The sequence below is a fragment of the Podarcis tiliguerta genome (assembly GCF_965153285.1).
Source record: "Podarcis tiliguerta genome assembly, chromosome: 5".
NCBI classification, from domain to species: Eukaryota; Metazoa; Chordata; class Lepidosauria; order Squamata; family Lacertidae; genus Podarcis; species Podarcis tiliguerta.
Genome location: NC_139538.1, coordinates 69,837,001 through 69,851,029, shown reverse-complemented (window position 1 = coordinate 69,851,029; position 14,029 = coordinate 69,837,001). Strand labels below are relative to the sequence as shown.

The 14,029-nt window shown below is 42.5% G+C and overlaps 1 long non-coding RNA gene across 1 annotated transcript; it reads left to right on the top strand.

Moving 5' to 3' along the window:
* The first annotated feature begins 12,122 nt into the window (after positions 1–12,122).
* On the top strand, positions 12,123–13,838 carry LOC310677322. The gene is made up of 2 exons (XR_014511061.1): positions 12,123–12,517; positions 12,835–13,838. It is a non-coding gene; the product is annotated as an uncharacterized lncRNA (long non-coding RNA).
* Positions 13,839–14,029: the final 191 nt, after the last annotated feature.

Sequence of the window (14,029 nt, the reverse complement as noted above, 5' to 3'; positions counted from 1 at the left end):
TATGCTATACTGTTATAGATAAAAGTGAAATCTATTATATTGGAAAACAAATGTGAACTTGGGGGAAAAGATAGGAAGTGGAGGAGAAAAACAGCAGGGCAAAATTGAAGAAATGTGTCCTCTTTTTGCTCTTCACCTTCTCCCCTTTATCCACACTTCCTAGCTCTCATCCAACTATGGCAAGAACAAAGAATCTTTTCCCTACCTGCACCCTGAAGCTGTTCAGCTACAACTTCCATCATCTCTAACTACTGGCTCCGCAGACTGCAAACTCCTCATCCCTGTTCTAAAAATATCTACATGCAGAAGCAGCTTTCCACAGCGACATCAGGAGCAGCAGACATAAAGTGCATGTGTATCTATCTGCATATTCAAGTTCAGATACTATTATTCTGTGCTGCATGAATTTCAAGGGCATGTGCATTTTTGTAGTGAATATTTTCCATTGAAAGCAATGCAGTATGGTTAGATTGAATCTGTATTTGTGCAGAAGGTCTGCAATGGCTGACGTGGAGATAGGTCCATGCAGCTAAGCATTCTGATCCAAGTATGGAGTTCTGTGCATTGAAGGAAGCTTGCAAGCAAGTATTTCCTGGAACAAGAACTGCAGATAAACCAAGTATGGGTGCAATATATTTCAGTGGAGTGTGCACTCAGGTACAGGAAAATATCTGCAATTTGAACAAAGAACACTTGAGGGCACCCTAGCACTAAAATAATTCATCTTTATCCTACAGTCTGCAGAACTTTCTTTTCTTTTCTTCTTCAAGGACCATAGGAACCAAAGCACTTTATTTTTTCCAATGGACTCAAAGCAATTACATAGCAGAATAAGCTGTAATTGTTTTCTATTAAAAAAAAAAATGGAGCATATATCTAAAAGCAGCACAGTGTTCAATGTTAAGGAAGCTATTTTTGTAAGCTTTCTGACCACAGTAAATAATAATGAAAATCTGCATGTGAATTTGAAAACATTTCCATGATGGAATATACAACTAGATGGAGTATTCTAATTCTTTCCTCCACTAACAGTCACAAATCCACTCTCAAAGTAGAGAAAATGCTCTGACTCTACCTGCTTCAAAATTATGTAAAGAAATTAGAAAATACTATGGGTGCCATCTACTTCTACTTCTGCTTCATTGACTGTGCAAAAGCCTTTGACTGTGTCGACCACAGCAAACTATGGCAAGTTCTTAAAGAAATGGGAGTGCCTGGTTACCTCATCTGTCTCCTGAGAAATCTCTATGTGGGACAAGAAACTACAGTTAGAACTGGATATGGAACAACTGATTGGTTCAAAATTGGGAAAGGAGTACGACAAGGCTGTATATTGTCTCCCTGCTTATTTAACTTATATGCAGAATTCATCATGCGAAAGGCTGGGCTGGATGAATCCCTAGCCGGAATTAAGATTGCCGGAAGAAATATCAACAACCTCAGATATGCAGATGACACAACATTGATGGCAGAAAGTGAGGAGGAATTAAAGAACCTTTAAATGAGGGTGAAAGAGGAGAGCGCAAAATATGGTTTGAAGCTCAGCATCAAAAAAACAAAGATCATGGCCACTGGTTCCATCACCTCCTGGCTAATAGAAGGGGAAGAAATGGAGGCAGTGAGAGATTTTACTTTCTTGGGCTCCATGATCACTGCAGATGGTGACAGCAGCCACGAAATTAAAAGACGCCTGCTTCTTGGGAGAAAAGCAATGACAAACCTAGACAGCATCTTAAAAAGCAGAGACATCACCTTGCCAATAAAGGTCCGTATAGTTAAAGCTATGGTTTTCCCAGTAGTGATGTATGGAAGTGAGAGCTGGACCATAAAGAAGGCTGATGGCTGAAGAATTGATGCTTTGGAATTATGGTGCTGGAGGAGACTCTTGGGAGTCCTATGGACTGCAAGAAGATCAAACCTATCCATTCTCAAGGAAATCAGCCCTGAGTGCTCACTGGGAGGACAGATCCTGAAGCTGAGACTCCAATACTTTGGCCACCTCATGAGAAGAGAAGACTCCCTGGAAAAGACCCTGATGTTGGGAAAGATGGAGCACACAAGGAGAAGGGGACGAAATGGTTGGATAGTGTTCTCGAAGCTACCAGCATGAGTTTGACCAAACTGCGGGAGGCAGTGGAAGACAGGAGTGCCTGGCATGCTCTGCTCCATGGGATCACGAAGAGTCAGACACGACTAAACAACAACAACATGGGTGCCAGCAAAACAAGCTACAATGAGAATGATCAGCAAATATTCAGTGAATATGCAGGGAGCCCCATCTGACAAATCATTTCAACCCCAGTGTCAAAGGCTGGACCTAGACACATCAAAAAAGCGTTTCAGGAAAACATGTTGTAAACCTCTTACTGTAATGGGAAATCATGTTGCTGAAAGACTGAATGCTATAGTGCCATCTGGTGTCACAGTGTTATAACGCATTTAAACTGCTTTGCTTTTTTTCTAATGTAACTGAGTCCAAAGTGTCAAGATAAAAACATTAAGCACCTGTACAAGGAAAAGTTGGGGGTAAGCTAATCGGGGTACAAAAGTAAAACAGACTTGTGGTGGTGACCCCCTCTCTGTCCCCACCATTTTACCTGCACTACCACCTGGCCTTCTACCTCAACTGCACCCTCGCCCACAGCTGCACCTGCACTTCCTCAATGATGCAGCAGCGAGGGTGCAATGTTAGCAGTGAGGGTAAGGGTTCTGTGGTGGCGGTGATGCAGGCAAAGCTGTGGGACAATGCAGCCAGAAGTGGCGCAATGGTAGGGTGGGAGTCAAATCTACTGCCTGAGGCAAATTGCTTCAGCTCACCTCATGGAAGTGCTGGCCTTGGAGCTCCACAAGGATGTCTGTATCACCAGCTGAAGAAACATTTAGTAAGGAGGTCAGGGCCATCAAACTTCTCCCCTAACTTTCAAAGTAAACATGCTCAAAAATCATAAACAGTTGTGAAGGTGGAAAGTCAGTAGAGAAGATCTAGTTTATTAAATCACACGTATACCTGTCTGCAAGCTTGGCATGTATTCCAGGAATATGCTCTCAGGGAACAAGTTTGTTCCCTTGAGGTCAAAATAGCTGACCTGAAAAAGAGAAGTTTGTTGACAAGGCCTTCAGGGACATGATATCCATGTCCCACTTCCAGAGTGGCAAATTCTTTGCTGTCATGGTGAATGAGGGTCTCAAGAAAGGTGACCGTCAATGAGAAGGGACCAATTCTTTGTTCATTGAAACTTTGTTCATATAAATTCAACATTTTCTCAGAGCACAACAGGAATCTGTTGACATAAGCTATTTTCTACAATAGCTCATGCCATAATAAACCAATCAGCCACTAGGGTGCCAATGAACGCTTTTTTGGTACAGATCAACACTGCTATTTTGTTGGATTTTTCTCAGTTATGGAATGGAACAATTGGTTCTAAATCTAGGGGGCCTCAGCAGCCTGCCCTCTCCCCAGTGCTGCAGTCTCCCCTCTCCCAAAATTGAAAACACAATACTTTATGTGAGGGCAGGACAACTTGGGCCTCTAAATCTAGGGGGCCTTGCCAGCCTGCACGCTCCCCAGAGCCGCAGTCTCCCCTCTCCCAAAATTGTAAACCCAAGACTTCATGCAAGGGCAGGGCAACTCAGGCCCAGCAACTATTAGACTCAGGGCTAGCCAGTGGGGCCCAATTTGAAGCAGTGGGGCACAACTTGATTTATTTTTGTAGGGCCCCAGTTCACAGCCAAAGCCTGCGGCCCACGGGGCCCAATTTGGCCCAATTTCTCCAATTGCCTTAAGGTCAGCCCTGATGAGACTGTGCAGGGGTTGGACTTACAAGCCCTGCACCTTCTAGGTCCCTGGTGTCACCATTCAGAGTACAGATTCAATAACTTGTTATGGAAATAAACACTCTTCCATTTTCTTCTGGTTGTGAGGGTGGGGGATGGGAAGGGGCCTCACAAGTGGAGTAGCCTAGGGCCTCTCTTCATCTAAAATCCAGCCCTGTGTGCCAGGGTGGAGATGGGCAGGCTGACGGACAAAAGAGGGCATTTGAGAGCCATATCGTGACAATGTGGGTATAGTATTGGGTGGCAGCTGCCTATGTTTTATAGATGTCACTTGTGTTGATATCTGTTATCTGTCACGAAAGCCTGTTTATTCTTCCACACAGATTACGATTCCTGTCACCTCACCACGGCTCTGAGGTGGAGGTCTGTGGAGAACTTGGGAGACGTCCAGTCAGTGTGGCAGCTAAACCTTTCTTACCTCAGGCGCTTTCTCCTATATCTCTGTCGGGGTGGAAAGCTTTCCCGCCAGCCTTTTGAACCGAGTTTAAATTATGAACTACGTTCAATGACATGAATTGTATTGGGGCGACGGAACTGTTTTGGCGGGGGAGAGAGCCAAAACACCCTGTGAAGCTGGGGGAGAGTTGTTCATCTGAGGGGAGGATTGTGGGTCTCTGGAAAAGGCACTACAGGGAGCAGAAAAGAGATGACATCTTTCGCGGTGCTACCTCTTTGGCGCCTCTGGAGAGACGCCATTGCTCGGCTGGATCCCGTTTTCTAAGAAGCGCCGCAGCTTTTGTGCGAGCCCGCCTTTCCCCGGTCTGGATTGGAGGAGTGGAGAAACGCCGTTTTCTGGTCGGGCGCTTTAATTTTGATTGGCAAGCGAAGGTAAGCAGCAGATGCCATTTCCTGTTCTGCTAAATACCTCTGTTTGCCTCTCGTTTCTATGTAGCAGCGATGGCCGAGTGGTTAAGGCGTTGGACTTGAAATCCAATGGGGTCTCCCCGCGCAGGTTCGAACCCTGCTCGCTGCGGAAGTGCGAGGGGTACTTTTTTATTATTTTCACACCCTATGCTTGTGTAAGGGAACTCGCAGCATTTACTAGCGGTCGTACCATAAATATCAAATTGAATGAAACATTCGAGTGCATCGTGCCAATTTAAACATTGCCTCCTTTAAATGCCCACGGTCGGTGTGACAGCGTTCGATCTTTCATTTATTTATTTAAAAAATTTTTTTAAAAAAGAAGTCATACATTCACAAGGCATTCTTTTGAATAACGAACTGAAGCAGCGACAAATAAATTTTATCCAGCCTGCCTCATCTCTATTTTGTCTTCCCGATGCAACAGTTAACAGAACTCGCAAATCGTAATTGCCGCTGTATTAATTTTGTCCCATCATCAATGTAACGTGTCCCTGTTTCGCGCATAAAGTCACCCCGCTTGGATGAAATAAGGCAAAGCTTTGAGTTATCCGTTTGCTCGAGTGAAAGAGAAATATCGCGTGCAAAGGAAGCACAACCAACTACCTTCCACGCACGCACAGAAGGCAAATAGTGAAGTTTCACATTTTCTGGGTTCACATTTTTTTACATTTTCACATTTAGAATTAAATTTTAAAATTAATTTTTTTCACATTTTCACATCCTCAAACATGCCCAGAGGCTGGAGCAACGCATACCTCGGAAGGGGGAGGGGTGGCAAATTGCAAGCCCCCTGGGGAAGGGCTGCTAAAGCATCGTACATCTGAAGCAGATGCCTCCGCTGCCCCCGCCTCAATATTCCTGGGAAATATAGTTTGCCAAGGGTGCTGGGAATGGTAGCTCTACGAAGTGCAAAACTAGAGTTTCCAGGGTCCTTTGGGAGAAGCAATGTGCTTTAAATGTACGGCGTTTAATGTAGTAGGCACTTATTTTCAGACCTTCGTATACTGGCTGGAAGGGGTCGGGACTGCTCGCTCTGTCTCGGTTGCACAATCTTCCCGATTAGTCCTCCTGTGTATGTACAGAGCCGGGCACGCACCCTCGCACGTGCGTAACTTTCTCCGTGGCGTCTCGGGTACAAGTTGTACGTGCGCACATTCCGCATTCGCAGCCAATCAGCGCGTAGGCATCGTGGACAGGGACTGCTGCCGTGACCTCGCTCGCCCTCCCTCCACCCATTGATTTTAAGGGGGGAATTTGAAAGCCTGGCAAAGGCTTTAGTTTTATGGACTTGGGCAAGAATCCCACCACACCCCCTCACCAAATTGTGCAACCGTCTCATGTTTCACGGGCACTTTGGTCTTTAGAATTGTTGTATTTGGAACTGTTCTATTTTGTGGGTAAATTGCCTTGAATGCTAATTACTAGAAAGGCACTGCAATAAAATAGAATAGAAATGGAAAAAAATATAGACCTGGTGAAGCACAATTTCTGTACTCATCCTGAAGCAAAGTTCTTAACCTGAGGTAATATTTCTGGGTTAGCGGAGTCTGTAACCTGAAGCTTCTGTAACCTGAACGTATGTAACCCGAAGTACCACTGTACCTTGATGATTCTCCCTGGAACTCAAGGTTATGTTTATTGTCTTTTCACTTTTTATCTTTTCAACAGCCCTGCGATGTGGGCTAGTCTAAGTTTAGATATGCAAGCAGCAGTTCTTGCCAATAGATTGCAAGGGGGAGCAGGTGAGAGATGCAGGGGGCCAAAACCACATACATTTTACAGGGCCCAAGAAATTCTGTTGGCATCCCTGCTTGCCACCAGCACCACCTGTGCATCCATCAACAACACCAAGCCCTGAACAGTTCCTAAATTGTAGTTCGTACCTGAGCAAGTGGTACATTTGTAGTAAGCATGAAAATTCTCCTTATTTGTCATGACTAAGCAGTTGTTGATAGACAGTCACTGTTCCCTATGTACTCTTGCCTGTCATCGTGCTGGTGGCATCCTCTTAACAGTGACAGAATTCTCCTTTGATATTTCCATGAAAATCCCAAACATTTCCTTCCCAGCTGACATGGCAACTCTAAACCTAGTGCATTTTGGCAACCTTCTCCTAAATTTTAGATGGAAGCTTTGTAGAAAGTCAATGAAAAGGCTTAGAAAAAATATCGATCTCCTGTTTTCTGTTCAAACTGACATGCTAATAATCCTGTCAATGCAGTGACAAAGATGAAATCATCTTCTGCCTCAGAGTTATTTTGCATCATAGAAAACTGTTATGCATTCCATATTTCCTCCCTCAGTTGTACTGAACAATCCTAAGCATATTTGTTCAAAATTAAGTATTAACAAATTAAGCAAATTTGTTCAAAATTAAGTATCACTCAGTTTAGTGGGGCTTACTCCCAAGCAAATGTAGGTGGGATTGCAGTTTTTAGGACACAATGTTATGCACACTTAATTGGAAGTGTGTCCCATTGAAATCAGTGGTACTTTCTTCCAAGTAGACATGCACAGGATCAGGTTGTATGACTGATTTGTTTTCGGGTTTTCCCCTGGCAACCTGCAATTAAGTACCCACATATTTGAACTACAAAAGTAATTAAAGTGGTGCTACTTTTCTTAGATAAATCAGTGGGACTTATTTCCTAATAAAAATAAGTCTGTTTCTTCCTCAAAAAGACTCCTAATCACAGTTAAATTTCATAAAATGAGTTGAAACACAATGGTCTGCGTCTCTTGATCCATGACAAATGCCCTAAGTATAGGCCTGATGTGCATCAGGCACATGAAACTTTATTAAAATGTTAATATGTGGCTCAGTTGACTTCAGCAAATGCTCTTGAATTTAAACTGTCTCAGCCCCATTGTAGTCAGTTTGACCAAACTGATTCAAACTAAGATGTTTGCTTTAACTACCGTACTTTGTATAGTGGGATTATTAGATACTTATGTGTAGTGGGGTCTTACCAGAAGATTTCCCCATCGCATCAAACGTTTTTTGTTTACTAACCTTTCTATTAAGTGTTGTTAACACTCAGACACTTAGGCACCAGGATTTGATGTCAGCACTCCATTCCAGACATCCACATCATAAAAGGCATGTGTTCTTAATTTTTGTTATTCGCCACAAACCTTTACAGTAAGAGGAAACTACAAAGGGCTAAACCATCTTATTTAATAACTATAATACTTGACAGTTTCCAAAACATTCATTTTTCTGCATTCAATTTTCTGTCCCTAGCGTTTGACATCATTTTATTTAATGCAACAGGTCTGCATTGTGAATTTATTCATCCTCTGTGCCTAGAGTGTAAATGGTGGTATCACGTGTCGAAAAATGAGGAAGTGTAGGTCCAAGGACTAGCAAAGTGCATTTTCTCTGAACACTGGTTCAAAATATAGACATATATATCTGAGATAAACCCCACATGATAAGCAAATGCATGCATTAAAAATCACACTGGCTGCTTCTCCTGGGATAAAATAGCTCCAGTGGCCATTTTCAACAAAGAAATAGCTAGGGAGATGGATGCTTAACTCTTCTTTCACCCACTGCCTTTCAGCTGCCACCCACCACTCTCCACATTCCTTCTTAGGGTTTCAGATGTGTAAAGTATTTATCTCTTTTGCAACACATACTTGGAAACCATCAGGCCAGGAAATCAGCTTCTGGGGAAGGTGAGAGTGGTAGCAGAAAAGCAAAAAAGCAGGGGAATGGTTTCCATCTCCACCAGGACTGAAGCTAGTTTGAGAAACAACATCAAACATAAGTATTTTATAAGAAGGGACAGGATACATAATGCATTTAAGATAAAGCTAGCATGGAATTGCACTGAGTTCACAGTAAACTGAAGTGTGAACACAGCCGTGGTCCTTCACATTGCACTGAAGCAACCCTCCTCTTTCATAAAGTCGTCTTTTCACCCACCCTCTGAGCTAGGCCTCTATCAACACATTGGATTCCTTGAGTCCACTGAGGGGATCCAAGGCACCATTTGAAAAAGGTAGACACAGCCAGCTGCAGAGTTAGCTGGGAAGTTGTAGGGAATGAACCAATAGGACAGACAGCACACACACAAAAAGGGCTGTTTGATACTGGAGCTTAGAGAGTGTTGGTGACACTGATAGGTCAAACAGATGCCGAGAAGCAATAACGCCAAGCGCTAGCGCCTGATGCATATCACAACATCTGAACCTGAAAGTATACAAAGTATTTTATTGTGCGAGACAGTTTTATCACTTGCTTTGCAATTACATCAGCTTTATAACATTTCATGCGCTGCCAACCACACCAAACTGCCCTTGCCATTCATTTTTTATGAATTTGGAAGGAGGTGGTGACTGCCTTCAGGAAATTAAAACCCCTCAATTACCATATTACTCATCAGTAGCACTTGCTACTATTGATGTGTACGGTGCTATTGTCCTGTTGCTCAGAATAAAAGGAAGCAATCTTTCTTGCTGGCTAGTCATAGAAAGATAAGTATTTTGAATGACAAGCTATTTGCATTCATGCTAACTTTGCATGAAGATGTATTTTCAGCTGTGGGGGAGGGTATCCACTGAAAATTAGACTTTAGAGCTTTGCTATTATTTTAGTTCCAGATTCATATAACCTATTAATTTACCACAGGCTCTACAATGGATGAGCATCACTCATCAAAATCCCTTTGTTTAATCAATAGTTATCCCAAGCATTTATCTAGTAACATGTAGAGTCTGCGGACATAATTCTAGAAGCTGAAATATGTGGCTTAGAGAAATGGTCAAACTAATCGAGCCCAGTGGCTCTCCATAGTCTCAGGAAAATGTATTTACCATCCTACTGTTGTTGTTTAGTCGTTTAGTCGTGTCCGACTCTTCGTGACCCCATGGACCAGAGCACGCCAGGCACTCCTGTCTTCCACTGCCTCCCACAATTTGGTCAGACTCATGTTTGTAGCTTCGAGAACACTGTCCAACAATCTCATCCTCTGTCGTCCCCTTCTCCTTGTGCCCTCAATCTTTCCCAACATTGGGGTCTTTTCCAGGGAGTCTTCTCTTCTCATGAGCTGGCCAAAGTATTGGAGCCTCAGCTTCAGGATCTGTCCTTCCAGTGAGCACTCTGGGCTGATTTCCTTAAGAATGGAGACGTTTGATCTTCTTGCAGTCCATGGGACTCTCAAGAGTCTCCTCTAGCACCATAATTCCAAAGCATCAATTCTTCGGCGATCAGCCTTTTTTATGGTCCAGCTCTCACTTCCATACATCACTACTGGGAAAACCATAGCTTTAACTATACGGACCTTTGTTGGCAAGGTGATGTCTCTGCTTTTTAAGATGCTGTCTAGGTTTGCCATCGCCTTTCTCCCAAGGAGCAGGCGTATTTTAATTTCGTGACTGCTGTCACCATCTGCAGTGATCATGGAGCCCAAGAAAGTAAAATCTCTCACTGCCTCCATTTCTTCCCCTTTCTTCCCCAGGAGGTGATGGGCCCAGTTCTTCTCCAGGAGGTGATGGGCCCAGTGGCCATGATCTTTGTTTTTTTGATGTTGAGCTTCAGACCATATTTTGCGCTCTCCTCTTTCACCCTCATTAAAAGGTTCTTTAATTCCTCCTCACTTTCTGCCATCAAGGTTGTGTCATCTGCATATCTGAGGTTGTTGATATTTCTTCCGGCAATCTTAATTCCAGCTAGGGATTCATCCAGCCCAGCCTTTCGCATGATGAATTCTGCATATAAGTTAAATAAGCAGGGAGACAATATACAGCCTTGCTGTACTCCTTTCCCAATTTTGAACCAATCAGTTGTTCCATATCCAGTTCTAACTGTAGCTTCTTGTCCCACATAGAGATTTCTCAGGAGACAGATGAGGTGATCAGGCACTCCCATTTCTTTAAGAACTTGCCATAGTTTGCTGTGGTTGACACAGTCAAAGGCTTTTGCATAGTCAATGAAGCAGAAGTAGATGTCTTTCTGGAACTCTCTAGCTTTCTCCATAATCCAGGGCATGTTTGCAATTTGGTCACTGGTTCCTCTGCTCCTTCGAAATCCAGCTTGTACTTCTGGGAGTTCTCGGTCCACATACTGCTTACCATCCTACTAACTATCCTGTTTAACTGGAGATGCCAAAGATTGAATCAGGAATCGTCTACATTCAAACCATGTACTCTACTGCTAAAAACAGTCCTTCTCTAGGAGTTCTACCATGCAATGTAATGTAGTTTTAACGTGTAATATATCTTATGCCTAAGAATGGCTTTCAATGCATTTCCCAGCTCATTTTAAGGTGTTGTTTATTACCTATAAAATATTGTCACACACCACTCCAAATCTCCAAGCAGTGCAAGATTCCAGGGGGTTCCAGTGCCTTATTCAGGATTCATGTTTTCATTTGGAAACGAGGCATGTGGTGCCTTTATGATATGTGGTTTATTTACACATATATACAACCTGAGCCTAGAATGGAGGGGTTCACAGCCTAGAAGAGTCTTGTTTCTCCCATAGCTGCAGCCCTGGATTCAAACAGAAATCAAGCATTGAGCTCTGCCTCTGCCTTTTCCATCCTGCCATCTTTCCCTCATAGGGAACTCAAATCTGACTTTGTCCTATCTAAGAGCTAGAGAAGGGGAACCAACTCATATACCATTGGCACAGAGCCCCCTCTCCTTACTTTCTTAATATCACCTTTCCCTTGTTTTCTTAATGGCTCATCATCCCAGGCAATTACCTCATCAGGAAACTAGCCTGGCTTGTATTTCAAGTTCAGGACGCTTGATTCAAGCACTTACTAGATCCAGGAATGTAGGGGCCTGGCACCCCAAGCTCATAACAGTATGGTCTGGGACTGGTTTATTTCACTGAACAAATCTTCCTATATGATTTTATTCACCCACTGTCATCTGAATTGGTGACTATTACCACATCTTGCAGTAGGCAATTCCTTTTGTCTGTTCTGAATCTTCCAACAAGCAGCTTCATTGGATGGCTATGGGTTTTAGTATTATCAGAGGAGAACAAGGAGGGCGAGAGAAAGAGAACCCTCTTTATTCACTTATTCCATCATGCCCAATTTTATACACCTCTATCATGCCCCACCCTTGCTCACCATTTTTCTAAGCTAAAAAGTTCCAACCTTTTATAATAGAGGAGTTGCTCCATTCCCTTAATCCAAGCTAAAGTGAATCACCCAGGCAGAGGCCGATTTGGTTTCCGGAGATACTAGAAAAATGATTTCCTTAGCCGCTCAAACAAATAAATCTAAAATATCCTCAAAACTTGGAAAATGCTCCCTGACTATTTTATTTATTTATTTATTTATTTATTTATTTATTGTGGAATTGTCTGCTTTCCCACTGTACTTCTCTGTCTTGTGATTTACTCAAATGGTTAAACAGAAAGAAGGGGGGAAATAAAACAAAAAGGAGTAGGCAACTTTTATACTCAACTTCAAAATAATTTATTAATATAAAGGTAACAGAACATACAAGAAAAGAAACAGATCAGACTACACATCACCTTTTGTGTTCGATGCAAGATGTCAATACAGTTTTAATAATATACAATAGGCTATGGTTCAGGCACACAAAACCATTTCAAGCTGAAATTTTAAATGACTGACAATGGGCCAGTGCCACGCTAAACTCACGTATACAAATAGCTTTGCTTTCTGCATCCCAAAAGATTGGTACCAGGCACAGGTCTTTCTTTTTAAAGGAAGGTTCTGGTGCTTACAGCTTCAAATAAGTGCTTAAAATGTTGAAGTTGTGTCTGGTAGAAGTTCCCAAAGCAGAGCTTCTGGTGCAAGGAAGGGAAATATTCACTGCCCACGTGTAATATTTATTTACACCGTTATTAGCAGAAAGATAATATCCCTTCAGTATCTTAGCAGAAGGATAGTGCCATCAAAAGTATTAACGCAGCCATGGTGCAGTGTGCCAAAGATACTGAAACTGGTGGCAACCATGCTAAACATGGCTCAAGCCACCTTAACAAGAGCCAACGCCATCTTTGTCTGAGAAAAGGAACCAGGATCCTGCCATTCTGGATCCCATGGTTCTCATGCTACTTTTTCAAGGTGCATGAGAGGAGAAGTCAAACAGGAAAGTATAGTTCTTATCATCCAATAATGGACACAAACTGACAAGGTGCCTGCTCTGCTGGTTGAACAATTTCAGTGAACATTGTAGAGAAGAAGGTGAGCACAGAATACTATACTACAGGCACCCCCAAACTCGGCCCTCCAGATGTTTTGGGACTACAATTCCCATCATCCCTGACAACTGGTCCTGTTAGCTAGGGAGTTGTAGTCCCAAAACATCTGGAGTCCAAGTTTGGGGATGCCTGCTATACTACATGTGAGTCCACGGAAGAGCAAGAACAAAACATCTTAGAAATAACATATAGCTGCATATAAGACAGGTCAGTCTTCAACTGTTAACTATGAGTTACAATTATGTTATAGTAATATTATTATTTATTTATATACTGTAGTGCCATCAATGTACTGTACATGATGCTTACAGAGTATTACAAGAAAGAAAGAAAGAAAGAAAGAAAGGGAGGGAGGGAGGAGGGGAGAGAGAGGGGAGAGAGAAAGAAAGCAGTGATAAGGTGAAAATATTAGAACCCTTCCCGATGCACCATAGCAAACATTGTGGGGTCCTGAAACTACTTTTATAAAAAGAAAAATTTAAAGATAACTCTGTTGGTAGAGTATGAGACTCTTAATCTCAGGATTGTGGGTTCAAGCATGAAGATTTATGCCCACACCGGGCATAAAGATTCCTGCATTGCAGGGGGTTGGACTAGATGACCTTTGAGCTCCCTTGCAACTCTACAATTCTATTATTCTATGTTAGGTTATGCAAATTAACATGTAGTTTGTCCCTCAGACGATAGGCCAACAAGAACTAAATATGAGTAGATGCTGTTTTTTATGTGGGGGATAAAGACGCAAAGGGTTATATCCCAGGAAAGGTGGGTTTTGAAATGATACTGAGTGGTAGCATGAGAAAGTTAATCGGGAGAGAGAGGGAGCCAGGTATCAGTGGCTGGTGGCAAGAGAAATTAGGAAGAATACAGGATACCTTTGGTTGGCTGAGTGTGGTAGAGTTAAGGGGCTAAAGGCTGTTTGAAGCAGGAAATAAGGGCAGAAAGATATAAGGGATCAAGGATGTTGAATAACATGTGCTTTCCCCAACTGTTCAATAATGATAGGAAACAACTCACATATACATTAAGTTTGAATGTTGGAAAAAACGGTTAACTGTATTCACATATTACTTATGCTAATAGTGAATAAAAGGAAAGTACCTGCCAACATTAAAAAACAACAACAAA